The sequence below is a fragment of the Oryctolagus cuniculus genome, chromosome 2 (genome assembly GCF_051225735.1).
Source record: "Oryctolagus cuniculus isolate XC-2025 breed Fujian yellow rabbit chromosome 2, ASM5122573v1, whole genome shotgun sequence".
NCBI classification, from domain to species: Eukaryota; Metazoa; Chordata; class Mammalia; order Lagomorpha; family Leporidae; genus Oryctolagus; species Oryctolagus cuniculus.
The window spans coordinates 198,357,639-198,385,078 of record NC_142868.1 but is presented as its reverse complement, the minus strand read 5'-3'; the positions used below and the strand labels follow the sequence as shown (position 1 = coordinate 198,385,078).

Here is a 27,440-nt window from a genome sequence, read left to right as displayed (position 1 = left end):
CTCTACCTCTGTCTGTAACTCAGCTTTTCAAATAAATAAAGTGTAAATCTTAAAAAAAAGATCTCTTCTCTCTCTCTCTCTCTCTCCCTCCCTCTGCCTCCCTCCCTCTCTCTCCTCTCTCTCTCTCCCTCTCTCTCCTCTCTCTCTCTCCCTCTCTCCCTCTCTCCCTCTGCCTCTCTCCCTCTCTCTCCTCTCTCTCTCTCTCTCTCTCTCCTCTCTCTCTCCCTCTCCCTCTCCCTGCTCTGCCTGGCACGTAAATAAACAAGCAGGCATTTTTACGATGCACAGCCACACTCAGTTTTCTCTTTGGCGGAGTGGTTGGCTGCAGCAGGGGTTTTCCTCTTTATCTTTGGAGACGCTGGGAAATGAAAGGGGAGCTGTGCCTGTGCCCCCAATCCGAGCAGGGAGCTCCCCGCAGCCCTCAGAGAGAGCCCAGGGTCCCCAGAGCGGGGCCAGCTCAGCCTGGCTCATATGAAAACATGTGCATACATGCACATACACATAGGTACACACGAACACGTGTGTGCACATGGACACACAGGCACACACGAACACATGGCATGCATGCACCTACACATATGCATACACACGTGCACACATATGACCGTGTGTCGTGCACATGTGCCCACATGACCATACAAGCATGTATGGACACGCGCAAACACATGTGCACACATGACCATATGGGCATGCATGGATACATGTGAACACATGGGCACACGTACATGCTCGCATGTGCGAACATGTGCATGTACGCAAGTGTATATGCATTGTGTGTGTGCACATGTACACACATGGGAATGCATGCACGCACATGGACATGCATGAGCACACAGGCACATGCCCACACATGCACAGACACACATGCACAGAAGTGCATACACACGGGCACACACATGTTTACAGACACACATGCACAGAAGTGCATGCACACGGGCACACACATGTGCACACCGGCATGCACACAGCGGCAGCTCTCACTTCACAGTGGGCGTGCCCCTTAGTGGACTTCGCAGGTGGCTCACGGGGCCCGAGGGGCGGCCCCGCCTCGCCCATGCTGCCCCAGGCCCCAGCGTCCCCAGTGCCTCGCTCCAGGCAGAGCCCGTGAGTCACTGGGGCACAGCCTCGGCCTTTGGTGAGCGGAGCCCCAGCCCCAGCTGGCAGGAAATGGGGAAGAACGCTGACCACAGATCAACCGTGGGCACCAGCGAGGCGGCTCCGCGACACACGGGCAGGAAGTCGCACTCCCAGGCCGGGGCCACCCAAGCACCGCCTGATCGTGGCCTCAGGCCGGCAGCAGTGGGAGCAAGGGGCGGGGCCCCACAGCACAGCCACGGCCTGGAGGGAAGGCGGAGGTCAGACCGAGGACCCCGGTGCAGTGCCAGGCCCAGGCTGCGGTGACACGGCAGTGAGCAGGGGTAGCCGGCCGTCCCGCGGGGTCCCCCCACTCCTGCAGTGAGCGGCTCTCAGCAGGGAGGGGCCCCGGCCCCCCACGGCCTGTGGGGACAGCAAAAGCCGAGCCGCCAAGCCTCCCCTGTTCTCCGCCGACTCTAAGGGCAGACTCAGAAAATAACAAGCGGTGCACAGGCTCCTCCCCGGCCACCGCCCCAGGCACCCCTGCAGGTGTCCTGGCAGCTGGGTCTGACCGTCCCTAACTGGCCTGGGCATTAGGTACGCATGACCCTGGGCCACAGCCCAGATTCAGAGCCAGGCTGTGGCCTCCCCTCCTCCCATCCACTGGGTCATGTGCCCTCTGTCCTCGGCCATAGGTGCTGAGAAGGGAAGAGGAGGGAAGGGCGTGTAGTGGGTTCCCACTACCTGGGCCTTGCTCCCCTGCCAGGCAGTCAGTGTCGGTCTGGGATGGGCCCTGCCCAGGGCACCGCCCCAAGCAGCTTCATAAGGGACCCACCCTCCTTGCCTCGAAAAGCAGCCCCAGCAGTCAGCCAGGAGGGGGTGACCGGGCCTGTGAGCCACCAGCTTCTCCGTGACAAGCTGGGTGACAGTAGCTGCAGCATCAGCACTTGAGCTTGTGACCGGGCGGCTGCCCTCCCGGGAGGAGGGGCCCCGTGGAGAGGAGGGGCATGGGCGCCGATGGGGCAGGGTGAGGTCCCTTCCTGCCTCCGAGAGGCACAACGCACCTGCCCCAGGCGCGTGCGCTGCCCCTGCGTCTCGGGGAGCCAGGCGGGGTTCAGCTGCGCCTGACTCACGCCTGTTCCTGGAACTGTCTGAAGCGGGGAGGATGCTGTGGGCAGGCTCTAACTGTATCATCTGGGCTGGGGCCGGCAGCAGATGGTCCTCATGAAAAAAAAAAAAACACACTTCCATGTGAGCTGAAAATAGCGCAACACTCACCCTCAGCTGAATGGGGAAATGTACGAGCCAGCGTTCACGTGGGAGTGGGTGCCCCGGCCGAAGGTGGGGAAGGTGCAGGGAGAAGCCTCGGCACCCACTGGGGCTTGGCCTGCCTTAGGCAGGTGGTGGCCACAGCCCCCCAAGCCCTGGACCTCCCCGTGACCACAGGGAAGTCCCAGGCCCCAGGCACAGCAGGAAGCAGAGATGGCCTGATGCCCAGCCCTCACGGCCAGCGCGGGGAACATCCTCCTTCACTGTCCGAGGAGTGGGGGAGCCACGGGGACCACCAGTGGTCCCGAGTCAGCTCCCTGTGCCTGGGCCCAGGGCAACAGGGCAGCAAGACACAGCGCCGCCCTGGAGACGTGTGTGTGTCTTGGGGCAGACGGCTTCCTCTTTGTGCGCCTCGGATCCTCTATAGGGCAGGATCCAGCAACATTGGGTGCCAGGCAAAAGGCCTGGGAGCCCTGGCCTGCTGCTCCGAGGCATGCGGGAGCCTTGGCCTGTGCTCCCCTTTGCAAAAACCCCTCAGCCCTGGCTTAAACCATGCTGCCTTTTGGCAAGTAGAGTGGCAGCTCTGGGTGTCTTGTTCCCATGCTGCACCTCTGCCACTGCTGTGCAGACCGGGAAGCCAGGGGAGACCAGGAACCGGAGGCTGTGGCAGGTGGGAGGGCCGGCATGGCTGGCCCCACTCGGGCTGCAAGGCCCTGGTGCCCTCCTGCCACTCGGCGCCCCCTGGAGAGCTGGGCGGATCAGAGGCCCGATCACCACGGAAGGGGTTCGGGGGTCTGGCAGCCTCTGGACAGAGGCGGGAGAGCTGCAGGGGAGCCCAGGCCGGGGGCTTGCCCGTCCAAGGAGGGCTCTCCCTTGTGTCCGCTTCTGCGAGCTTCGGATGAGCAGAACGGCCTCCAGCCTGGGGTCCACCAGCCCCTGGGGGCCCGGAGTCCTCGTGAAACACAGCCTGCACCCAACCCCATGCCAGCCTCACCTCTGAACCCGGAGCTGGGAAGAGGCGGGCGGGGGCTTCAGTGACCAGGAGGCGGCCCCGCCCATGGGACCACAGAGCCTCAGGATTCGGGACAGAAGAACGGGGGGTCAGGAGGCGGACGACTGCTTGTATCTCAACTGTCTCCCAGCTGTGTGGCATCCCGTGAGCTCCCCAACCATCTGGGGCTCCCAGGTCAGAGGGGGGTCACAGGAGATCTGGGTGACGGTTTCCAGAGTCTTCTCTGGCATCACCAATGCCCCCCCACCCCAGTGCCCCGGCTCTCTCCCCCCCCAACACCCTCGGCCTCTTGTCTTCTGGCCCCGCCCCCACCCAGCCTTCCCATCCCCCCCAGTCCCACTGCTTCCCACGCCTGGCGCTCCCTCCCTCTGCAGCCTGCAGTGCCTCTGCCCACCTGCGCCTCCTGTCCAGCTCCTGCTGTGCCCGGGGTCCACTCCACAGCCCCCACGCCCCTCTCGGGGCCCCCAGGTCCCATTCAACAGAAACAGAGCTCCCACTCCCAGGGGCTGTGACCGGGTGGCACCGTCCTCCCCAGCCTCCCGGTGTCCACTCCCCCTCCCATTCCATCTTCATCCCAGGACCCCAGCCCCATGAGCCCCACCTCTGGGAAGCAGGGAGGTCCCATCCAGCCTCCTCCTGCCCTCTGCTCTCTGTCGGGCAATCTCTCCAACGCCTCTGTGGCCCGGTCACACACTCACGCCAAACGCGCCGGGCAGGTGGCTCCCTGGGGCTGACACTGCAGGCCTCCTGGGGCCACCCCCTCCCGCTGGGACCACAGGAAGTGCTGGGGCCTCCGTCTGGGACAACCTCCCTGGGCCTCCAGTGGGGACAGCTGCTGAGTGGGCCTCTCTGAGAGCCTGTGCCCATCTCTGCAGCCACCCCGCGCGCCACCGCTCGCTTCCTGGTGCGGCCAGGTGAGACTCCACTCCTCCACTGCCGACCTTGTAGAAGGGTGATTCTCTGCCGGGTGCAGTCCGGCTCCCCCAGCCACCGTGACAGGCGTCCAATGCCCTTGTGCATTTTCACCGCAGCCGGACCGGCCCCCAGGAGGCCTCCTGCCCTAGGAGCCGGGAGCCTCAGGCACAGGACTCTGGCCAGGTCTGGTGCACAGGTGAGGGCCTCTTGGCAGGTGCAGGTCAGCTGGAGGAGTGAGCCGCTCTGCCTGCCCTAGCCATGCCACAGGGTGTGTGCGCTGGCCGGCTGCCCGCCGCCGTGGGCTGCAACCTTCGGCCCCATCCCAGAGTTCGGGCTGATCCGGGCTGCCGCAGGCCTCTGTCTGGGGGGAGGGACCTCAGCTTCCTCCCTTGTGTGGGCGGCCTCCCACGCAGGCCTGCGCAGCCAGAAAGGAGGAGCCAGGCCACTGGCTGGGAGAGCAGTGCCCCTACGGGTGTCACCGACAAGGGGGTGTCACCGACAAGGGGGTGTCACCGACACGCCAGCACCGGCACTGCACTGGACCTCCGGCCAGCCCTCCCCGCCGGCTCTCCTCTGTTCTCTGCCTCACCCAGCAGGAGCCTCAGGCCCCATCCTCCAAGTCCAACCACGTGAGGGCAGGGGACGCGCCCCGGGCAGCCGGAGCTCCTGTGGGCTCTGGGCTCTGTTCGCTCAGCCAAGCTCTCACTGTCCTGCCGCCCCCTTCACCGGCCCCACGCCCAGCGCCTGCCCCCGACACAGGCGTCTTGTCCTGCACAGATGCCCCACGGGAAGGATCAGCTTATAAATGAGGCACAGTCAGAGACGAACCCAGCAGCTAGGAATCAAACAGAACCACGCACTCCAACAAAAGCAATGTGAGCGTCCTCGCTCGCTCGCCTCGCTCTCAAAACATGAAGTCTTCCCTCTGACTTGTCCAGACCACGCGGGGAGGGTGAACCTGCCAAGCGACATCTGCACCTGCGATCTATTGGGGTCCCCTCTCGGCTCACTGCCGCCAGCTTCACTAGACAGCTGTGCGTGCATGCGTGTGTGTGCGTGTGTGTGGTGTGCTGGGCTGGGGCCAGGCCCTGGTCACACAGCAGCCAATCAGTCCACGTGGCCCTGGCCTCCATGAGCTCACAGCTGGCGCTGTGTCTCTCGTCGCCTGCCCACTTCCCTTGATTCCCTGCCTGGACCCCCTACAGAGTCGGGACGCCAAGAGTTGACAGCTCTGATACCAGCAGTGAACCAGCCAGAGAGTTTTAAATGGAGGGCAGGGGCCAGCGCTGTGGCGTAGATGGTAAAGCCGCTGCCTGCAGTGTCGGCATCCCATATGGGAGCTGGTTCAAGTCCCAGCTGCTCCACTTCCGATCCAGCTCTCTGCTATGGCCTGGGAAAGCAGTGGAAGATGGCCCAGGTCCTTGAGCCCCTGCATCTGTGTGGGAGACCTGGAAGAAGCTCCTGGCTCCTGATCAGTGCAGCTCCAGCCGTTGTGGCTATTTGGGGAGTGAACCATCGAATGGAAGACCTCTCTCTCTCTCTCTGCCTCTTCTTCTCTCTCTGTGTAACTCTTTCTTTAAAAAAATAAATTAAGGCCGGCGCCGTGGCTCAATAGGCTAATCCTCCGCCTAGCGGCGCCGGCACACCGGGTTCTAGTCCCGGTTGGGGCGCCGGATTCTGTCCCGGTTGCCCCTCTTCCAGGCCAGCTCTCTGCTGGGGCCAGGGAGTGCAGTGGAGGATGGCCCAGGTGCTTGGGCCCTGCACCCCATGGGAGACCAGGAAAAGCACCTGGCTCCTGGCTCCTGCCATCGGATCAGTGCGGTGCGCCGGCTGCAGCGCGCTGGCCGCGGCGGCCATTGGAGGGTGAACCAAGGGCAAAGGAAGACCTTTCTCTCTGTCTCTCTCTCTCACTGTCAACTCTGCCTGTCAAAAAAAATAATTAATTAATTAATTAATTAATGGAGGACAGAGGTGCAAAGTGCAGGAGGAAAGGTGAGCTTGGTGAACAGGAATTGTGGGAGCATTAGCACGGGCGGACCACAACGATGACGGTGGTGACAGTCGAGTGCTAGTGCTCTTCCAAGTCACTCATGGGGCCTGCCTCATTTCATCCCCACAGTTGCCCTGGGACACGGGGGCTGTTCTTGTCCCCATTTTACAGATGAAGGGACTGAGGCCTGCAGAGTTAACACCTGCCTAAGGCTGTGCAGCTTTGTAAACGGCAGAGTGAGGATCTGAACCCACAGAAGTTTCCTGATGTCGGTGCACTTGGCTTTGGGGCCGTGCTCTCACACACAGCTGAGAGGGTCCGATTCGCTGGCTGCCCAGGGCTATAAAACCCAAGTCCCCAGACTCAGCAGCCTGACGCAGCACACAGGAGCCGCCTCACCGCTCCCAGGGCCCAGGAATCTGGGACTGGCTAGCAGGGGCCTCTGGCTCAGGCGTCTCACAAGCCGCCGTCAAGGGGACAGCGTGTGGCCATCTCCTGGGAGGCAAGGGCTCAGTCCAAGCTCAGTCAGTGGACGTTGGCTACAGATGTCCGTTCCCCAGCTCTCGCAACGTGACAGCTCCTCACGGAGCGAGCGAGGGAGCAGGACAGTCCCCCGCTCGTCACGCAGCCTGGCCTCTGGAGGGCTTCTGGTCGCCCCTGCTGTGGCCTGTGTGCATGCGCCAGGCCCCGGGTCCAGGCGCCCTCGAGTGAGGATGAACAGACCAGGCTGGGCTCCATGGGGCTGTGTCTGGAGCGAACAGGAGCCCCCAGACCGCAGGCAGAGCCCCGCTCTCTCTGGCTGACCCTGCACCCCACAAATGCCTCAAGGTGACCTGGAACTTGACCCCCAGCCTGGCCATTCTCCCCCCAGGCTTCCCTGGAAATCGAGAGCCACGTGAGATGAACGCCACTTAAAGAGCGGCCGGTCGCCCAGCAGCGGGCAGAGACCCACGCGCGTCTTCGCAGATCTGGTGTCAGATCTGGTGTCACTGCCCTGCCTATGACTCAGGGCCAACCCTGTCCCTTTTGTTCCACGCTTCCTGCCCCGCACTGGTCTATGTGCCAGGATGACCACCACCTCCCTGTCACCTCCAGGCCTCACCCGAGAGCCCCCACTCTCTGCTGCCGGGGAGTCCAAGTCGCCACTCAAAGACCCTATCAATCTGCCGGTCCGCCGTTCTCAGAGCATCAGATAGCGGACTGAGACACAGCCCCACACACTCTGCAGGCAACAGGGCAGTGAGTAAGGGCCTGGGTAACTGCAGGCCAGGACCCAGGGGACAGCTGCCCAGCCCCCCTGCACTGCGGGACCACCTACGGGTACCAGCAGCCCCACCCCAGCCCCGAGCACCAACACCACTGCTTTGTGCAAAGATCTAGTCACAGAAACCTGGCCCCGTGCCGATGGCCAGGGGCCACCTTGGACCGAGGGGCCAGGGCCACACTCCTGTCCCTGGAATGCAGGCAGCACTTGGCCCCCAGCCAAGCAGCACATGGCCCCCATCTCAGGAGACAGCTCGCCCTAGCATCCGTGGAAACTAACCCACAGTGAGAGGAGGCCCCTCCCCAAAAGGCCCCGCCTGCTGTACCTGTCGGTCTGGGAGGCTTTCCAGTACCTGTGGTTCCTCCGCAGGTGCCCCAGGGGCCAACACCTCCCAGGTGGCAGGCAGGGCGCCTGGACAGTGCTCATGACTTCCCACCTGGCCGCCGCAGCGCAGCCCTCAGTCCTGACACCCTGTGCCTGGCCAGGCGGGGCGGGGGTGGCGGTGGGGTCACAGGGCCAGGAGCGGGGCTCCCCCAGCCGGTCCCACTGCAGGGCTGAGTCAGCGTTGTCCCTTGACTTCCTGGAGAATGCTTTGTAGGAGACCTCCCCTGGGACAGGAAACCACTACAGAGCTGGGCCCAGGCCTGCACCGTGCGCCACCAGCTACGGCACCCCCAAGACAGGTGTGGAGGAGGAGAGGCGAGAGGGTGGAAGACAAGCCGAGAGCTGTTCCAACCTCAGCCTTCTGCACAGAACCAGGGATTCGCACAGGTGACACGCAGGAAACGCCTTGCCACAGGCACTGACACCCAGAGCCAGAGCACACACGGCACACGTGAGGGCGCGTAGGTGCAGCCAGGGAGCTACCACCTGCTCCCCACGGTGAGGCTGTTCTAGTCGACGCCCACCCAAGGTGTCACACACCCCCACCCCCTGCAGTCACGCTGGTGACCCTCGATGACCTGAGAACCAACCCCGATTCCTCACCCAGGAGACCTGTGTCCACACTGCCAGTGATGTTTTCAGTCTCAGGAACTAAGGGATAAGTCGGCCGGGCTGAGTCAGGGATAGAAGACATATAAGCCAAAGGGGAGGGGGCGGGGGAGCGTGGACCCCGGGCTAGGATATAACCTCACCGTCTCCCACAATCTCGGGGAACCTGGGACTCACCTGTGACCCTCTCTTACAGACGCGTCAGTTCCAAAGGCCTCCTTCTGCGAGAGGGCCATGGGGAGTCAATAGGAAGCCGCATGGGCTCTGTGACTTCGTGTAGGCATCACATACACTGGCAATGCCAGGTAGCACAAGGTGCAAGCGAGGGCTGTGTGCTAGAATCCGCCCAGCCAGCCACACAGGCAGGCACTGGGCCAGGCTTGGGGGACCCAGGGTCCAGGCCCAGCCCTGCCTCCCACGTGCCGGCCGCCAGTGCCTTGCCCTACAAAATAGTCTAAAATTTCACCCAAGTGCAGACATAATTAGGAGACGTCCGCAAAAAATGGCATCACATACCCTCACCCTGAAACCCCAGGGACCCCAACGGACACAAAAAGCGATCATTATTTCCAGGGTGTGTGACACAAAGGAATCCTTTTAAAACGAAGGCATAACTAGGATGTCAGGGGAGAAAAACCTTTCCTAGAGTAGCAACAGTTGGGAACCACTTAAACCCTCCCATTCATACGACGTGAAGATTACGTCGTGGGGGGCATCGGCTCAGCAGCCACATTGCTTCCTGGGAAACCCTCCTCCGTTACCAGAGCGCGTGGGTTAAATGCAGCTCTGCTTCCAGTCCAGCTTCCCGCATGACCTGGGAGGCAGCCAGTGTGGCTCGAGTACTCGGGTTCCTGCCGTCCAAGTGGGACACCTGCATGGAGTCCTGGCTCCTGGCTCAGCCTGGCCCAGCTTCCGCTGTTGCAGGCTTTGGGAGATAACAACGTGATGGAAGATCTCTCCATCTATGTATCTGTCTATGTGTGTCTGTATTTCAAATAAATGAAACTAACACATTAAAAAATGTTTTAAGATAAGAATAAACTAACCAAAACAAGGACAAGACCCATTTAAAGAAAACTTGCAAACTTTTCTTATTTTAAAAAGACCTTGTTCCTGGGTAAGAAGACTCCCGTTTCAAAGATGTGACTGTGCCTCCCAAGTAATCTATAAATTCAATGGAACTCCAGCCAAAAGCCGTGGGAGACTTGTCACGGAACTTATCAAGATGGTTCTTCCGGAGGAAAAAAGGACAGGGAGTTCAGAAAATCTTTAAAATTAAAGGGAACCACAGGAAGGACTTGCCCTCGCACACACGAGAGCAGAATGGGAACGGGGCTGCTGGCACCAGCACAGACAGTCCAGTGGGGAGGACCCGAGTCCAGCAGCAAGTCCACTGCAGAGAGAAACAAAATCTACGGTACAGCGGGTGAAGCTGCTGCAAAGCACAGCCACGCAGGGCCCGTGCTGTGGCTCGGCGGGTGGAGCCACTGCCTGCAGTGCCGGCATCCTACATGGGCACCGGCTCGAGTCCCTGCCGCTCCGCTTCTCATCCAGCTCCCTGCTAATAGCCTAAGAAAAGCAGCAGAATGTGGCCCAAGTGCTTGGGCCCCTGCCATCCATGTGGGAAACCAGAAGAAGCTCCTGGCTCCTGGCTTCAGCCTGGCCCAGCACTGGAACCAGTCTCTCTCTCTCTCTCTCTCTCTCTCTCTCTCTCTCTCTCCCCTCCCACCCCACTCTCTGTATTGCTTTCAAAAATAAATCTTAAAAAAAAAAAAAGTGTTGGAGTAAAATACTTTTTAATTTTTAAACCTAGGGTAGGTAGGAAATGTTTCAAAAATGCAGCTCCTGAGCGTGGTGTCCCCCACCAAGGAATAACCAAGGTGACATCGGAGAAAGGAACTGGCAGCTCTGAGCGCATACACAGGAAAACCGTGATCAGAAGCTCTCCAAACAAACCGCGACGCTAACCGGCCGACTGCGGCATTTCAGCATCCAAACAGCCGAAGCAGGAATTTATGGGGATAGGTGGGGTGCACCTGACGTTCGAAGGAAGCAGCAAACCAGGACACGGGGAGGAATTCTGTGAGCAGGGAATTCCAGGAAGCAGCGTCGATGGATGGAAATGTAACAAGATGCCCAATGCCACACGCCGCCACGCACCCTCGCGCAGAAGCAGCCGCACCCGGGGTGTGCTCACATTCATCAGTGATGGGACCACGACTGCTCCGCTCACAGATTTTAAATTCCACACCTTCTGCCCAGGGAGAAATCTCCAGTCATCTAGTCCATGGAAGTACCCCCTTGGGTACGAAAGATAAACGTACGATGATGACGGGCGAAATAAACCCAGACACTCAGCCCTGAGCCCCTGGCCAAACGGAGCCTGAGCTGGCGGACGGCGGATCGCGGCATCGCTGTGAAAGAGCCGGGGCACCGGGCGCGTTTGCACGGAGACACCGAGGAGAGCGCCTGGAGCGGTGCCCCGAGCCGCTCCTGGCGCAAGGTTTCGGGGCGCAGCAGTCAGAGGTGAGCTTCCCTCCCCTCCCCGTTTCCCTCTGCGCTTCTGTGCTGCCTTCCCCCCCCCCACCGTTTTTGTGAAATACGAGCCTGCCCACGTACAAGCTTCCAGCTTCACAAACCCGCTTCTGCCCCTCAAATAGCTCGTGCTGGGGTCAGGGCCCCACCCTGGGCAAAGGGCAGACCGGGAAGCCAGGCAGGTCTGCGCCAGGCCCTCGCACGGACGGAGTCACGGGCAGACGCTCGCAGCCCGGCCCCGCCGGACTCCACCCGGGCCCGCCTGATGAACAAAGGTAGAGGGAATCGGTGTGAGTCCATCTCCGAGGTCAGAGAACGCTAAGGTGAAGGGGCAGTGCTCTCTGGCGGCAGATCGCCACAGCTCCCCAGCCAGCTGGACGGGCCACGGTCCCCAAGGATGGCCCACACGTGCCTCAGACCCCCGAGGGCCCCTGCAGACAGCCCGCAGACCCCAGCAGCCAGCCCAGCAAGCATCGACAGTGGACAGGAGCGAGCTCCGGAACCCGCCAACTCCAACACGGATGGTCTGCAGTTACACAGGCCGAGCAGCAGGGAGGGGAGCGGGGAGCAGAGAGGGAAGAGAGCTCCGGGCCTCCCTGGACGCGCCTGGGTGAGAAAGGGACGTGCACATTCATGAGGGCCCAAGGACACGAGGCCTGTGCCGAGACGCGCTGCGCTGACATCAGAGAGATCGGCGGCTCGTCCCAGTCCTGGGACCCCTCCCTGTCACACCCCGCACTGTCACACTTCCCAGGCCAGGGCTGAGTGAGATGACACATTCAAAGCTCCGGAAGGAAATCTGCCAACCAAGCACTGTGGTGTGGCACAATGGGTTAAAGCCCTGACCTGAAGCGCTGGCATCCCATGTGGGTGCCGGTTCTAGTCCCAGCTGCTCCTCTTCTGATCCAGCTCTCTGCTATGGCCTGGGAAAGCAGCAGAAGATGGCCCAAGTCCTTGGGCCCCTGCACCTGTGTGGGAGACCCAGAAGAAGCTCCTGGCCCCTGGCTTCCGATCAGCGCAGCTCTGGCCTTGGCAACCAATTGGGGAGTGAACCAGTGGATGAAAGATCTCTCTCTCTTTCTCTCTCTCTCTGCCTCTCTTCTCTATGTGTAACTCTGACTTTCAAATAAATAAAATCTTAAAAAAAAAAAAAAAGAAAAAGAAGGGAGAGACACCAGCACTGGGGGGCAGCGGGATAAGCCACTGCTGGTGACACCTGCATCCCATGTTGAGCGCCAGTTCGAGCCCCAGCTGCTCCACTTCCCATCCAGCTCCCTTTTAATGTGCCCGGGAAAGCAGCAGAGGTTGGCCCAAGTATCTGGGCCCTGCCACCCCCGTGGGAGACCCAGAGGGACCTCCTGGCTGCTGGTTTCAGCCCGGCCCAGGTCTGGCCACTGCGGCCATTTGGGGAGTGAACCAGATGAAAGATCTCTCTTGCCTCTCTGTGTCACTCTGCCTTCCAAATAAATGAATAAATTCTTTAACTAAAGGAGAGAGAAAGGCTTTCCCAGACAAAATTGAGGAAGCTTACCACCAGCAGGCCTGCCTTGCACAAACGCTACAGGGAGTTCTTCCAGTTGAAATGGAAAGACACGAAGTAGCAACACAAAATCGTCTGGAGTAGGAATCCCAGGTACAGGTGAAGACGCAGGTACGTGCAGAACAACACGGTACTGGATGGCAGTGCTCAGTCACTTGACCCCCACACTTTAACCCTGCGATAAAAGTCAGGTGCAGAGTTTAAGAATAGCTGTAACCACAAAAATGTGTGAGTGGATACACAGAAGAAAAAGAAGTAAATCTGACATCAGTAGCTCACAGTGTTGAGGGCGAGGAGCGAAGGTGTGGTTTTTGTATGCAATTGAAGTTGTTAGCAAGTTGACATAGGTTGTCATAACTATAAGAAGTTTTATGGAAACTTCATGATAACCACAAGGAAAACCTATTGTAGATACAATAAAGATAAAGAGAAAATGTCACAGTGTATCACCACAAAAAACGTCATCGAATCATGAAGACGGAGAGCAGGAGACCGCAAAACAGACAGAAAAGAATGAGCAAACTTGCAACAGTAACTCCTTAACGACAAATGATCCCTCTAGGTGTAGATGGACTCAACACAAAAGACACAGAGTGGATGAATGGATTTTTAAAAATCAAGATCCAATGAACCGGGCCAGTGTTATGGCGTAGTGGGTAAAGCTGCCTCCTGCAGTGTCGGCATCCCATATGGGCACTGGTTCAAGTCCTGGCTGTTCCACTTCCGATCCAGCTCTCTGCTGTGACCTGGGAAAACAGTGGAAGATGGCCCAAGTGCTTGGGACCCTGCACCTACGTGGAGGAGGCTCCTGGCTCCTGGTTTCGGATCAGCACAGTTCCAGCCATTGTAGCCATCTAGGGAGTGAACCATCAGATGGAAGACCTCTCTCTCTCTCTCTCTCTCTCTCTGGCTCTCTAACTCTGCCTTTCGAATAAATAAATAAATCTTTATTTTAAAAAAATCCAATGAGTCTGTAAGAGACTCATTTTCGGTTTAAGGACGCCCATAACTTGAGAGTAAACGGACAGAAAAATATGCCATGCAAATCATGGTCAGAAAAAGCAGGAGCAGCCGTATCTATTCCACACAACAGGTACTTGCGCACTGTCACGAGTGATAAAGAAGGTCCTTATGTAAAGACAAAGGAGTCAATTCCATAGGCAGATCTGACAGTTATAAATAGGTACACAGCCGGCATCAGAGAATCCGAAACTAGAGGCAAACATTTACAGAGCTGAGAGAGAAATGGACGGAACACAAGCACCGTAGGAGAACTCAGTGCTGTGTTGCTAATGATGGACAGATCATGCAGAAAGAAAATCAACAAGGAAGCAGCCGACTGGCCCAGTGCACCCGACGCGCACCAAACATGGCTCTCCACAGCCACGGACACACACGGCACGTTCCCAGTGGAGACCCCGCACTCACTCCCAGAGCAAGCCCTCGGCATCATTCCAAGCCCCGGAATCACGCAGGCACCAAGGAACAGAGTTAGACGTCAGGAACGGAGGAAAACAGGAATACTCACAAGTGCGCTGAAGTCAACATATGCGTGAGGGTAAAGTTGGGTCAGAGAATTCGAAAGGGAAATTAGAAAAAATCTACAGACAAACAAAAACACAGCACCCCAAAACTCAGGGAAGTTTCTAGCCACAGATGTCTCCATTGAGAAAGAAGAAAGACCTCAAATACACAAGGCAGCCTTACACCTCACCAAACACGGAGATTCACAAACCAAGCCCAAAGTTGAGAGAAGGAAGAAGATGGTCCAAATCAGAGCACAAATAAATGCAATGGAGAATGGGGGGAAATCAACACAATTAAGAGTTGGCGTTTTCACAAACACAAAACCAACAAGCCTCTGGCTGGACTGCAGATATCCTGAGGGAAAGCCGAGAGGGAGACGGCAGGCTGGAGCCGCAGCGCTAACTGAGGGGAAGAACTTCCGCGCCACAAAGGATACAGTCGCCGAATGAGAAGAAAATCCACAGAACGGGCAAAAACACGTGCAAACCATTCGCCTATATCTGATACAGAGTTAGCATTCAAAATACGTAAGGAACCCCTACAACCCCATAGCAAAAAAAAAAAAAAAAAAATGACCTGGTTAAAAAGTGGACAAGTGATTTAAACACACTGTTCTCCAAAGAAAATGCAGAGCGGAGAGGTATACGAGGGCTGAACACCGTCCATCAGCAGGGAAACGCTAATCAGAACCACAGTGAGCTATCTCTCGTCCGTGTTAGAATACACACATGCACACGCACACAGACACACACATTCAGCACGTGTCGGAAAGGATGAGGAGAAAAGGCGACTGGTGTGTAGGGTTGGCGGAATGCAAGTTGATGTTTACTGTGGAAAACAATATGGAGGTTTCTCAAAAACACGAAAGACAGAGTTCCCCTATGATCCAGTAACCCCAGCTCTGAGTGTCTATCCACAGGATCGGGAACGGGGTCCTGGAGACACCTGTACATTCCTGCTCACGACAGCCGCTGACAGTTGTCGCAACCGGCAGCTCAACCTGCTGTACCACAACACGGGCCCCTTTACACCTCTCCCAGCCTGTGGCATTGCTGTTGGTGACAGAAAACAGACAAACAGCTGCAGAGAGACAGCTATTCCCTGAGGCCAGCCCACCGAGCACCTTAGCGAATCGGAGGGCACATTACCACCCCACACTCTGGAGCCAGCGCAGGACAGAAGCTTTGCCCGCTGTGACGACAGCGCCCCAGCCCCAGCCCAGATAACCAGCACTGTGCGCTCTGCTGCTGCAAGTGTGACTTTTTTTTTGACTGGCAGAGTTAGACAGTGAGAAAGAGAGACAGAGAGAAAGGTCTTCCTTTTGCCATTGGTTCACCCCCAAATGGCTGCTGCGGCTGGCACCCTGCAACTGGCGCACAGCGCTGATCCAAAGCCAGGAGCCAGGTGTTTCTCCTGGTCTCCCATGGGGTGCAGGGCCCAAGCACTTGGGCCATCCTCCACTGCACTCCCGGGCCACAGCAGAGAACTGGCCTGGAAGAGGGGCAACCGGGACAGAATCTGGCGCCCCGACTGGGATTAGAACCTGGGGTTCCGGCGCCTCAGATGGAGGATTAGCCAAGTGAGCCGCAGCACCGGCCGCGAGTGTGACTTTTTAATTAATTAGTGAATTGATTACTTTATGCTTTAGAAGATTTGTTTACTTATTTGGAAGACAGGGTTACAGAGAGAGAGGGAGAGACACACAGAGGTCTTCCATCCAGTGCTTCACTCCCTATATGGCTGCCATGGCCGGGGCTGGGCCAGGCTGAGACCAGGAGCCAGAAACTCCATCTTGGTCTCCCGCCTGGGTGGCAGGGGGCCAAGCACTTGGGCCATCCTCTGCTGCCTGCTCAGGTGTATTAGCAGGGAGCTGGATCGGAAGTGCAGCTGCCGGGGCTCGAACTGGCGGCCACACGGGATGTCGGTGCTACAGGTGGCAGCCTGACCCACTGCACCACAACGCTGGCCCCTGAGGTCAGCCTTTCCAATGCACGTGTGAGTGAGAGCCTGTCTTGCTGTGCCTGGCTCATTTCACTTACTGTAATGTCCATCAGCCTCATTCGTGTGGTTGCAAGTGACAGCACTTCTTTCTTCTTTAAGGTTCAATAGTGTCCGGGTGTGTGTGTGTGTGTGCATGTACAATGTCCCAGTGTGTGTGTGCATGTGTGGGTCAATGTCCCAGTGTGTATGTATGTACATCTGCATGCATGAACAATATCCCAGTGTGTGTGTGTGTGTGTGTGTGTGTATGCATGTACAATGTTCTGGGATGTGTCTGTGTGTGTGCATATGCATATGTACAATGTCCCAGTGTGTGTGTGTGTGTGTGTGTGGGTCCAATGTCCCAGTGTGTGTGTGTGTGTGTGTATATGCATGTACAATGTTCTGGGATGTGTCTGTGTGTGTGCATATGCATATGTACAATGTCCCAGTGTGTGTGTGTGTGTGGGTCCAATGTCCCAGTGTGTGTGTGCATGTGTGGGTCAATGTCCCAGTGTGTATGTATGTACATCTGCATGCATGAACAATATCCCAGTGTGTGTGTGTGTGTGTGTGTGTGTGTATGCATGTACAATGTTCTGGGATGTGTCTGTGTGTGTGCATATGCATATGTACAATGTCCCAGTGTGTGTGTGTGTGTGGGTCCAATGTCCCAGTGTGTGTGTGTGTGTGTGTGTGTGGGTCCAATGTCCCAGTGTGTGTGTGTGTGTGTGTGTGTGGGTCCAATGTCCCAGTGTGTATGTATGTGCGTATGCATGTACAATGCCCCGGTGTGTGTGTGTGTGTGTGTATGCATGTACAATGTTCCGGGGTGGGGGGGTGTGTGTGTTTGTGTACGCATATGCATGTACAATGTCCGGTGTGTGTTTGTGTGTGTGTGCGTATGCATGTACAATGTCCTGGTGTGTGTGTGTGTGTGAATATGCATGTGCAATGTCCTGGTGTGTATGTGTGTGTGCATATACAACATTCCGGGAGGTGTGTGTGTGTGTACATATGCGGGTCCCATTTTCATCATCCATTCCGGCACCAGTTCTACACCCTGCGGCTCCGTTTCCAATCCAGCTCCCTGCTAATGGCCTGGGAAAGCAGAGGAGGATGGCCAAGTGCTTGGGCCCCTGCACCTGTGCGGGAGACCCGGATGGAGCTCCTGGCTCCCGGTTTCAGGGAGGCTCAGACCTGCTATGGCAGCAATTTGACGACTGAACCAGCAGAAGGAAGATCTCGCCCACTCGCTCGCTCTATCACTCTGCCTTTTGAATAAATAAATCCTTTTTTAAAGAGAGAGAGAGAGAGAGAGGCTTATTTTTGGTTCATAGTTCTAGAAGGCCAAGGCCGAAGACTGCGTGTAGCGATGACCTTCTCGCTGGCAGGCTCCCAAGGCAGAGCAGCGGAGCAGGAGCCGGGGAGGCCTCTTCTGGCCACTCCTCCTCCTCCTCTTAGAAAGCTACCAGGGATCCCTGTGGGGTCCCACCCTTGGGATGTCACTTACCCCAGTCACCTCCCCAGGGCCCCAACACTCAACAGCAGATGAAGTTCCCGCCCCTGAGACATCACCGTGGGGCTTAAACTTCAGCACACAAGCGCCTGGGGGACCTGGCCGGAGGGTCACAACCATTGCACAAGGCACGCAAAGCAAGGCAACGCTCTGCGTGCCCCCAGCCTGTGCAAGCTGTGTGCGTCAGTGACACTTCAACACAGCAGAAGAGGAATTAGATCATCCAACTCACAGAGGCAGAGACAGAACAGAGGTCGGCAGGGGACAGTGAGAAGGTGACAATGGTCAAGAGAAATGGATTCTCAGGTACACAGGCCGGGCAAGCCCCAGGCACTGTTGCACACAGTGCCCACAGTCAGCAGTGCGTGGAGTGGGTTTTGTTTGAAATGTAGTGACAGAGACAGAGACATCTTCCATCCACTGGTTCACTCCCCAGATGCCTGCTACAGCTGAAACCATGAGCTCAGAACCCGATCCAGGTCTCCCGGATACTGGACCGCCCGAGCCCCCGAGGGTCCACGGGAGCTGGAAGCCGGGTGGGAGGCGCAGGCAGGACTCGACGCCTGCTTCCCAAAGCAGCGGCTTAACCGGCTGTGCCACAACACTCGCCCTTGGTTTTCTGTCGAGGAAATGCACTGATAGTGTGAAACGAGAAAGCAATGTTTTCAAAGCCGCACACACTGCCATCCGATTTTGGCCCACGGACATAAAGGCAGAAATGTATTTACATGAAGGCATAGGGAGAAGCATGGCAGCTAATATGCAAAATAGGAACAGCATTTACTCTCGGTGATGGCACAGCGGGTCTTTTCCTTGTTATTATTTTTTCTGTCTCCCGAATCGTGCGTGCGCTGCGAATGCACCCCCGTTTTATATTCTGGGACATGAACATTTTGCTTCATCTTCGCAGGCTCATGGAGTCCGACCACAGCTGTCTTCGAAGGCTTCTGCATTCCGTCACCCACAAGGTCTGGAGGGGACCAAGAGGGGTCGGCTGTGCCCACTTGGCGGCCGGTGCAGGTGGGCTGCAGGCTGGCACAGCGGGCGCCCTGGGCTCTCCCATCTCAGGTAGGAGGGCAGGAAGCAGACCATGCTGACTCCAAGGAGGGCAAGCTCCTCCCGGGCTGGAGACCCCCGAGCACGGGCCCCTCCGGCTCTGCCAGGCTTCTGCTACCCCTCCTGGCCTGTTTCTGGGGTCTGGTCGCATCCAGGAGCTCCTGGGGTCTGTGTCCAGTGTGTCCTGGTCACGCCCTCTTTCCCTCCTACCCCTTGCACTCCTGACCATCTCTATCCAGTGAGCTCTGTGTCCTGGGGTCAGCCACAGGCAACACAGGGTCTCTGCACAGTAGTTCCAGGTAGAGTCGGATCAGCCCAGAAAACTTCTCCTGGCCAGAGCTAGCTGGGCTCCAGGGACCCTCAGGAAGAGAAGCGACCAGGGGCAAGAGGAAGCACCCAGCGGAAGCTGGGGGAGCTGCGGCCCGGAACCCAGCTGCTTCCTGGACAGCTTCCCGCAGACCCAGGGGAGCGTCTGGGGGCTGCAGCTGCCCCTCCGGCTGCCTTAGCCCGACACAGGCCCAGGGCAGGTAGCAAACTCGCAGATGTCTGGGCAACCAGCCATGCCCAGGCTGCTGGCGGGGACCCTGCCTGTCCTGCTGGGCACCGAAGGAGACCGGCCAGCGCTCTGTAGTCCTTGGCCCCTCTCCTGCTGCCGGCCATGGGCCCATCCACCAGGCGCACCTCTGGGGAGGCAGCTGCAGGGGGCAGAACACGAACTTCCCAGAGACCCGGCCCCAGCAGAGGTTTCCAGACCCACCCACGGCAGCCCGGGGCCCAGAGGCCCCCGTCACCCCTCACCCTGCACCTTCACCTCCTGGGGGCCCAGCTCCTCCTTGGGGTCCCTGCTCAAGCCTCCAGCTCAGGACCCCAGCCCCACCGTGCACCCTGCTCGCCGCACACCCCCACGCCAGCCCACATCCCTGGCAGCCAACAGACAGACAGACAGAGAGTCGAGCTGCCTGTCTGTCTCTCCCCCAGCTCCTCTTCCTCACCTTCACATCTCAACCCCGTCCTCCATTCCCCCAGTAGGTGACCTCCGCCGTATACAGCAGGCACTCAGCGAAGACTCATCATGCAGAAACAGCCACAGAGTTGGCCGCCGGCGCCACTGTGCCCTCGACAGCTTCTCCCCCACACCATCTCCTGCTTCCTTGCTCTCTCCCCAGGGGCCCGAGTGCTTTTAAATCTCCTCTCCTTGGAAAGACCTGGGCATGGGCTCTCTCCTGGGTGGGCATGGCCTATTCTGAATGTCTGCCGTGGGTGCCCCACCCACCCGCCCACTAGGGCACAGGACAGAACCCCTCTGGAAAGCCAAGTGCAGGCAGGAAAGCAGCCCCAGTGCAGGGTCCCAGGGCGGGGGCGGGGAGGCCACCTCCCGTGACCGCACAGCACGGCAACACATCTCACTACAGGGCCTCGGGACAGCCCCCTGTCGCCACGGCAACCCTCCTGTGGGCCTCTTGGAGTCTCTCGGGAACACTGGCTGCCTAAGAGACACCGCCCCAGCCAAAGGTGGCCCCCGCCCCCACCCAACCCGTCTCTGGGTATGAGTCAGGAGCGGGGCTGCCCCAGCCACGCCCTCGTGTTGGCTGTGCACCCAGGGCAGCCACACAAGCCAATAGTCATAAAAATCGCAGCTGCTGTGCCGGCTGCTTTGCATGCAAACCCCACCTGCGCTCGGCCAGTCCACACTTGGGCGAGGACAGGAGCTGGCCCAGGGGTGCCTGTCCACGTACACGGCCACGCTGCTCACGTTCCCAGCAAGCCGGGAAGAAAGCGGGTTTTTTTTTTTTTTTTTTTTTGACAGGCAGAGTGGACAGTGAGAGAGAGACAGAGAGAAAGGTTTTCCTTTGCCGTTGGTTCACCCTCCAATGGCCGCCGCGGCCTGCGCGCTGCATCCGGCGCACCGCGCTGATCCGATGGCAGGAGCCAGGTACTTCTCCTGGTCTCCCATGGGTGCAGGGCCCAAGCACTTGGGCCATCCTCCATTGCACTCCCGGGCCACAGCAGAGAGCTGGCCTGGAAGAGGGGCAACCGGGACAGAATCCGGCACCCCGACCAGGACTAGAACCCGGTGTGCCGGCGCCGCTAGGTGGAGGATTAGCCTAGTGAGCCGCGGCGCCGGCAGAAAGCATTTTTTAAATCATTCTTCACTTCCTTGGGGAAGTGCAGCACCTTGCCCGGGTCCCTCCGGGAGTCAGTGGAGGTGCAGAGACCTGAGCCCATCCCAGCAGTGTCCACACCGCCCCACTCTGAGCCCGAGAGCAGGGTGCACGGGGGCCTCCCTGGCAGGGCATGGGAAAGAATCGCCACCTTTCACACCTGCCCGAAATCCGCCTCGGCGGGACAGCCCGCTGGTGGAGCTGTCAATTCTTCCGGAATCCCACCTGGAAATTGTTCCGTGCCTTCGCAGGGGAAGAGGCTAGGTGTTCAGGAATCGCCCGCAGACCTTGTTAAAGCGCAAGCTCGGACCCGCAGGTCTGGGGCGGGGCCTGAGCACTTACATTTCTAAGCAGATGCCCAGCGCATGGGGACGAGGTCCCTCTGCAGAGGAGAGAGGCGCCTCATAACCAAAGGGGCAGCGCTGCCCCAGGACAGCCCAGGACGGCAGCCGCCACCCGTGAGACGCTGCCGTCGCCACAGGGCAGGGAGAGGAAAGCGTCAAACCCGAGGCAGACTGGCCCCTGCCCCTGAGGCCCTGCTGCCACTCCATGCTCACCCTGCTGGCAGGAGCGTCCGCCCATGTCTGACTCCCCAGGGCTGGACACCCGGTGAGGACTCTGAGGTCGGAGCTCTGTTTGCAAGATGACTCTGTCGGGCCCTCCCTTGTCAAGGACGTGCACAGAGCAGACGCCCCCTGCCCGCCGACCAGCGGACAGGAAGTGCTCGGGCTGGCTCTTGCAGTCCCACACGGTCTAGAACCCCGCCTGGCCCAGCCCGCCCTTCTGGAACTACAGAAACTTCCAACGCCTGAAAGATGCCACTGTAGGGGCCGTGATGGTTCATTTCATGTGTCAGTCTGTCTGGAACGCAAGGCCCAGGACCTGATCAGACAGCAGCTGGGTGTTTCCATGAGGGCGTGTTTGAAGGAGATTCTGCTTCAGTCAGCAGAGTCTCTGAGTGCAGCAGGTGCGGGTGGACCCGGGGCAGTCGGCTGGGGGCCTGAGCGGCTGAGGACTGACCTGCGCTGAGCAAGCGGGGACTGTGCCAGGAGGGACAGGAACACCGGCCCCTCCCCCCGTCCCCACCCTGCACATTCTGGACTGCGCCATGACCGTGCGTCACATCCTTAGACAAATCTCTGGGTGGATAGGTAGATAGAAAGATGGACAGAGAGACAGAGGTGTGTGTCGATGCCTGTCTGTGTATATGAGGGTACTTCCCAAAGCAAGCAGAGAGGGAAAAGATAAGTATGTTTTAGGGCAAAGCACTTTCTGAAGTCTATGCATATTTGGTTCATAATGTGCTTTTTTCGGGAACTTTTCCCACTTTGCACTGTTTGAAGTGCCCTCATGTGCACACACACATGCACCCCTCCTGCAGGGTCCCTCTCCCAGGAGATCCCTGGTGAACCCTGATCACCCCAAAGTACTCGGCTGTGCACCACCCAGCCTTGCACAGAGGCCCGCACACTCGTGGCTGCTGGGCCGTGGTGTCACAGTGCATCTCAAAGCCGGCAGTGCCTCCAAGCACCCGTGCCCCAAGGCAAGTGAACCCTAAGCCACAGGCAGGTGAACCCTAACTGCCGCTCCAACCACTGCCAAGGGCCAGGGGCTTCCGGACCCTGCAACAGGAACCAAATGTGCAAAGCCCTGAGGGGTGGAGGGAGCCATGAGAGAGGAAGAGAGGCAGAGAGAACAGGGAGGACAGTCCCTGGGAGAGAAGGGCCCGTGGGGGAGGCACGCGTCGCTGGAAGCTGCTGCTCCTCCTGCAGACCCCTCGCTTTGGCTCACTAAGGAGCTCAGATCCTGGCACTTGGCAACCTCAGACCATCCTCACAGGGCCCTCTGGGCTTTGCTTAGTGACTGCTATTCAGAGAGGTCGGGACCTCGCCCCCAGGGGCTGCAGGTGAACCCCGTTCCCAGGGGACTCCAGCAGTGGGGAGAAGACACAGCACACAGGAAGCGAATGGACCGCACCATGCCCACACCCTGGCTGTGCTGCAACAGGTCTTGCAGTGACTTCCGGAACCGGGCTCCCTCGGGTGGGGTTCTAAAGACAAGGACGCACCATGGCTCCTGCCCACCCCACCCCCCGGTTCCCCAGAGGCTGGGTCTGCTGTCGTGGTGGGCATCGTCCAACCTGTTCTACTTGCACTCACTCCTAAGAGGATTCGTCCCGCCTGGAAGACAGGAGGGGTTGTGTGGGGACAGGTGCGCAGCATGGGCGTTCCAGGGGCCTGTTGTCTGGAATGCTCCTGACACAGTTCCTCTCTCTCTGTCGAAAGCCAAGGTAAAGCCCGCCATGGTTGCCTCCCCTTCCCTTCAAGGGCCTCCAAGTCCCCCTCCGGCTGCTGTAGCCGCCGTAGAGCTGACCTGAGGCCGTGAGCCACTAGGGCCTGGGAACCTCTGATCAGGTACAGAGGACAAAGACCCTGCAGCCAGCTGGCTTAGGCAGCGACCGAGGGGCCCTCGTCCTCGGGCGGTCAGAGTCACCGCAGCGCCGGCCAGACTGCGCCCCCGCGACGCCGCACGCCTGCTAAGGAGCACGCCATGTCGCTACACCGCTCAGCCGTGCATCCGGTGCTCTGGCCACGGAAGCGACGCCAGCTGGGAAGCAGCGCCAGCACCTTGGCCCTCAGCTGTCACACAGTCCGCGGAGTAGCCCTAAACCCCGGGAGCAGTCAGGACGGATTTCACCGCAGTGGCAGCTCGGATAACCGAGTGCTGTCACCGTCCTCCATCATGTCCCCTGCTTGGATTTGCCATCTTTTTCTCACCCTGCTTTTAGTTTGTGCTGCACCCTCGCGAGCCGTCTGAAACACTCCCTTGAGCAGGGGAGGATATGAAGTACAGAAAGGAAACGAACTGCAGGAGGCACAGCTCAGCCAGGAGAGGACCTGATCCGGCACCGTGCTCCTGCACGGCTCCCGGGGCGGCCTCCAGTTCCAGCCGGCCAGGCGAGAATGGCCAGTGTGGGAGCCGTGCCTCCTGGGTGCCTGCTGAAGCCCAAGGTCACGCGTGGGCCACTGGAAGGCTTTAAGACAGGTGTTTCTGCCAAAGTGTCAGAGTGTCCCGGGGTGCCAAAAGCATGCCTACAATGCCAAAATGCACATTCCTGGGCCCCGGCCGAACTGGTCTGGGGTGGGTGGGGGCGGGGTCCAGACTCCGCACCTGTAGCTCAGGAACACTGAGCACTGCTACCCTAGAAAGCCCAGTGTGCGGCCCCCACATGGCAGCCGGTCTCTCTGCCTCTGCCAACAGCTGCCGGCAACAGTAGACTCTCACATCCCCGTGTGGAAGCTCCTCGCACAGCCTCCCACGCCTCCCCAGACGGCACCTGCACGCCCTGGACTCCCCTACCCGTGCCTCCCCAGACGGCACCTGCACGCCCTGGACTCCCCTACCCGTGCCTCCCCAGACGGCACCTGCACGCCCTGGACTCCCCTACCTGCGCCTCCCCAGACGGCACCTGCACGCCCTGGACTCCCCTACTCTTTGCTTCCCCACACGCACACCTGCTTGGAGACTCCGGGGCACTGCCGAAGTCCTGCCCCAGTGCCAGGGACACTGCAGGGCCTGCCTGCCCCCCCCAGTCGGTCCCCATCCTGCAGCCTGCTAGCCCTTCCACAGCCTCATCTTGGCCCTCCCCAATCACTGACAGGGCCAGGGACACAGACGGGCCCCTTACCCTGCTCCAGGAACTCCCTTACCCCGTACTGCGTCCCCAGCCTGCGACAAACAAGGCCCAGCGGGACCCCTTGCTGGCTGGCTGTGTGGGAGCTCTGACTCTGGCTGGGCGCTGGGCCTGGCTTCCTCCTCCCTCTCGAATCAGATCAGGAGCGTCTGGGCAGGTCTGAGCGTCCAGTGCTGACCCCACCATGGCAGCAGGAGCTCGTCGTCTTACTCCGACCCGTGACAAAGCCAGGGCTGGGAAGCACCGCCGGGTGAGCCCACAGCCTGCCCCCCAGGCCCTGCGCCCACCTGCAGAACGGGCCGCAGGCTCGGAGCTGGCTTCCCGCAGCTGACCCGGCCTCCTGTGGGTTGTGCCGCTGCCTGAGACACCCGGGGAAGTCCAGACGTGCACAGCTCAGCCAGGCGCTTGAAGCAGGTGCAGAGGCGTGACACGCGTGCGCGCACACACACACACACATACACACATACCCGCCCGGGCGAGCAGAGTGCATGGAACAGGACACCACAGCCGGCGGCCTGGAGTCAAACCCCAGCTCTTCCTGCCACAGCCGCGAGGTCCTGAGTGCTGCACTGCACAGCTCCGTGCCTCGGTTCCCCCATCAGTGAAAGGGGATGACGGGGACCACACAGTGTGACCGGAGTGCCAGGCTGTTTCAGGGAGGGAGCCACAGAGTCAGACAGAGGGGCCGCCCCTGCTCAGGCCCCGCCCAGACCCTGCAGCCTCCTGGGTTTAATCCGCATGCCAGCACCACAGGAAGCCTTGCTGTCCCCAGGTCGGGTGAGAGCAGAGGCGTGGACTTCCCCAAGGCCAAGGTGACACACGGGTCAGGGCCTCCCGACCCTGCTCCCCAAACTGTCCCAGGCTCTGCCTTTCCAGTGGAAGGTTTGCAGCAGGCAGCTGGGCCCCCCTGCGCCAGCATTCCTCAGCTGGAGGCCTCTGGAAAGAACCTGGATGCGCCGGCCTGTGCGAGAGCCGCGTGGGGGGAGGGTGCTGGACAGAAAGCCCCAGGTAACAGAAACGGAAACCCTGCCCGCGCGCCCTGCACCTGGTCCTTCTGCATTGCCCAAGACGCTGAATGGATCGTGAGCAGCTTGGTGAGCTCGGGCGTGAGCTCGGGCGCCGGCCGAAACAGCTGGCCCAGGCCTCCGCGCTGCCTCCCCTCCCTGCCTGGGATCCGCAATGGCACCACCTTAAACCTGGGCCCCGGGGTCACCCCTCATGGTGCTCTGAGCCAGCTGGGCCCCCTATTCCTACGGGGCCTCCTTGCTGCTTCCTACAGGGGCGCCCTCTTGGCTCCAGGGAGGAGGGAGCAACGCCCTGTCCAGTCACAGGCCCCTGGAGAATTCAAGGGAGCCCCAAGGCCACTTGTCTGGGCTGCAAGCTACAAGGCCACCAGCCCCAGAGCCCTGCCCAGTCCACATCACTGGGGCCCTTGGGCATGCAGGCAGCACAGGGACAAGGGCTCAGAGAGCTCCGGGCGCCAGCGCAGGGTCACGTGGCACCAGAAGAACCAGGACTCAGAGCCAGGCCCAAGTGCAAGCACTTTCCCTGAGGCCAGCGGCACGGAAATGCAGCCGCCGTGCTCCGGGCACTCTGGGACCCGGCTTCAGCCGCCCTCTAGGCCAGGGCCCAAGCCCAGGCGCTGGGGAACCCCCAGAGCACAGGAAGCAAGGCCCCCGGTCTGAGTTACAGTGAGCAGGCAGGGCGCGCACAGCTCTGTGCAGACGACCACAGCCAACCCCCACCCCCAGCAGAGCAGGTGCCAGCTGTGTGCAGGCAGGCCAGTGCCAGGCAGGCAGGAGGTCAGCCGGGAGGAGGAGGAGGCAGGCGTCTCCGCAGAGGAAGCACCGACCGCCAGTCCAGCCCACAGCCAGAGGAGGCTCCAGGAGACAGCACAGCCACCTGGCACGCCTCTGCCCCCTTTCAGACACAAACCCCTAAGCGTGTAGACGCAACGCCTGCCCCACGGGACCTCGCGCCTCGGAAGCAGTGTGCCGAGCTGGCCGGCTGCGGTGCCCAGGCCGGGTCCCCCTCCCCCAAGGTAGGCTCCCCAGCCCCCACATATCAGGTGGAGCAGGGAGATTATCTGCTGTGCTTAGGACTTCCCCAAACAGAGCCCTGCCCCACCCCAGGTGGGGGCTGGGGGCCCTTGATTTGCAAACCCTCCTGCTGGGACAGCTTGTGTGACAGGAACTGCAGGAACAAGGCAAGGCCGCCTGGCTGTCCCAGGAAGGGGCAGCCAAGAGCTGGACTGGCGAAGGCCAGAGGCCAGCCAAGGGGCACTGCAGCCGCCCAGGAGCAGCCATGACCTGACTGCCCTCTCCTGCCTGCGCCCTGACTCTGGGCCGCCCGTCTCCCACCCTCTCAGAGCCTGGCCGGACACCCTCCGCCGCCAGCACCCTGTCCCTGCAGATTTGAAGACACGGCCCCTGCAGAGGGGACGCCCAGCTCTGGGGCACCCTGAACCTCTGCCCTGCAGCCACCACCTGCCTAGTCCCCAGGCAGACGGCTGGGGCTGTGCCCGCGGGGAAAACAGCCCCGACAGGAAAGAAAGAGCAAACCCAGAGCTGCACGGATTCTCTCTGCCAAGAGAGCCGTCGCAGGTCCCAGGCAGCTAACCGGCTTGAGCCGACCCCTCTCGGCTCCCCAGCAGGGGCCCTCCCTCCTCCAGCCACCCCTTCCCCTCCCCCCAAGAAGCCCCCTCCCCAGGGGACTCAGCAAGTGGATCGGGTCAGAGCAGAACATTCTCCCTTCTGCCGTCTCCACGGAAAAGGCTAATTCGTGGCCAAAGATCCCAGCCGGACGGGGGCGGCCACGCGGGTGTGCACCAGCCGTGCGCCATAAGCAGGGCTGGCCACTGGGACACAGGACCACACTGTGAAGACTCATGGATGCAAGTGCATGTACCAC

The 27,440-nt window shown here is 59.9% G+C and overlaps 1 long non-coding RNA gene across 7 annotated transcripts in view; it reads right to left on the bottom strand.

Annotated features, from left to right (window-relative positions):
• LOC149128211 (uncharacterized) overlaps positions 1 to 25,172 on the bottom strand; it is a 35,920-nt gene extending 10,748 nt beyond the window's left edge. For 3 of the 7 annotated variants that reach the window (XR_016230630.1, XR_016230629.1, XR_016230626.1), the window contains exon 1: positions 24,998 to 25,172. This is a non-coding gene — a long non-coding RNA (uncharacterized LOC149128211). The other 4 variants (XR_016230627.1, XR_016230632.1, XR_016230633.1 and 1 more) reach the window with 4 other exon arrangements.
• Between the last annotated feature and the right edge of the window lie 2,268 nt (positions 25,173 to 27,440).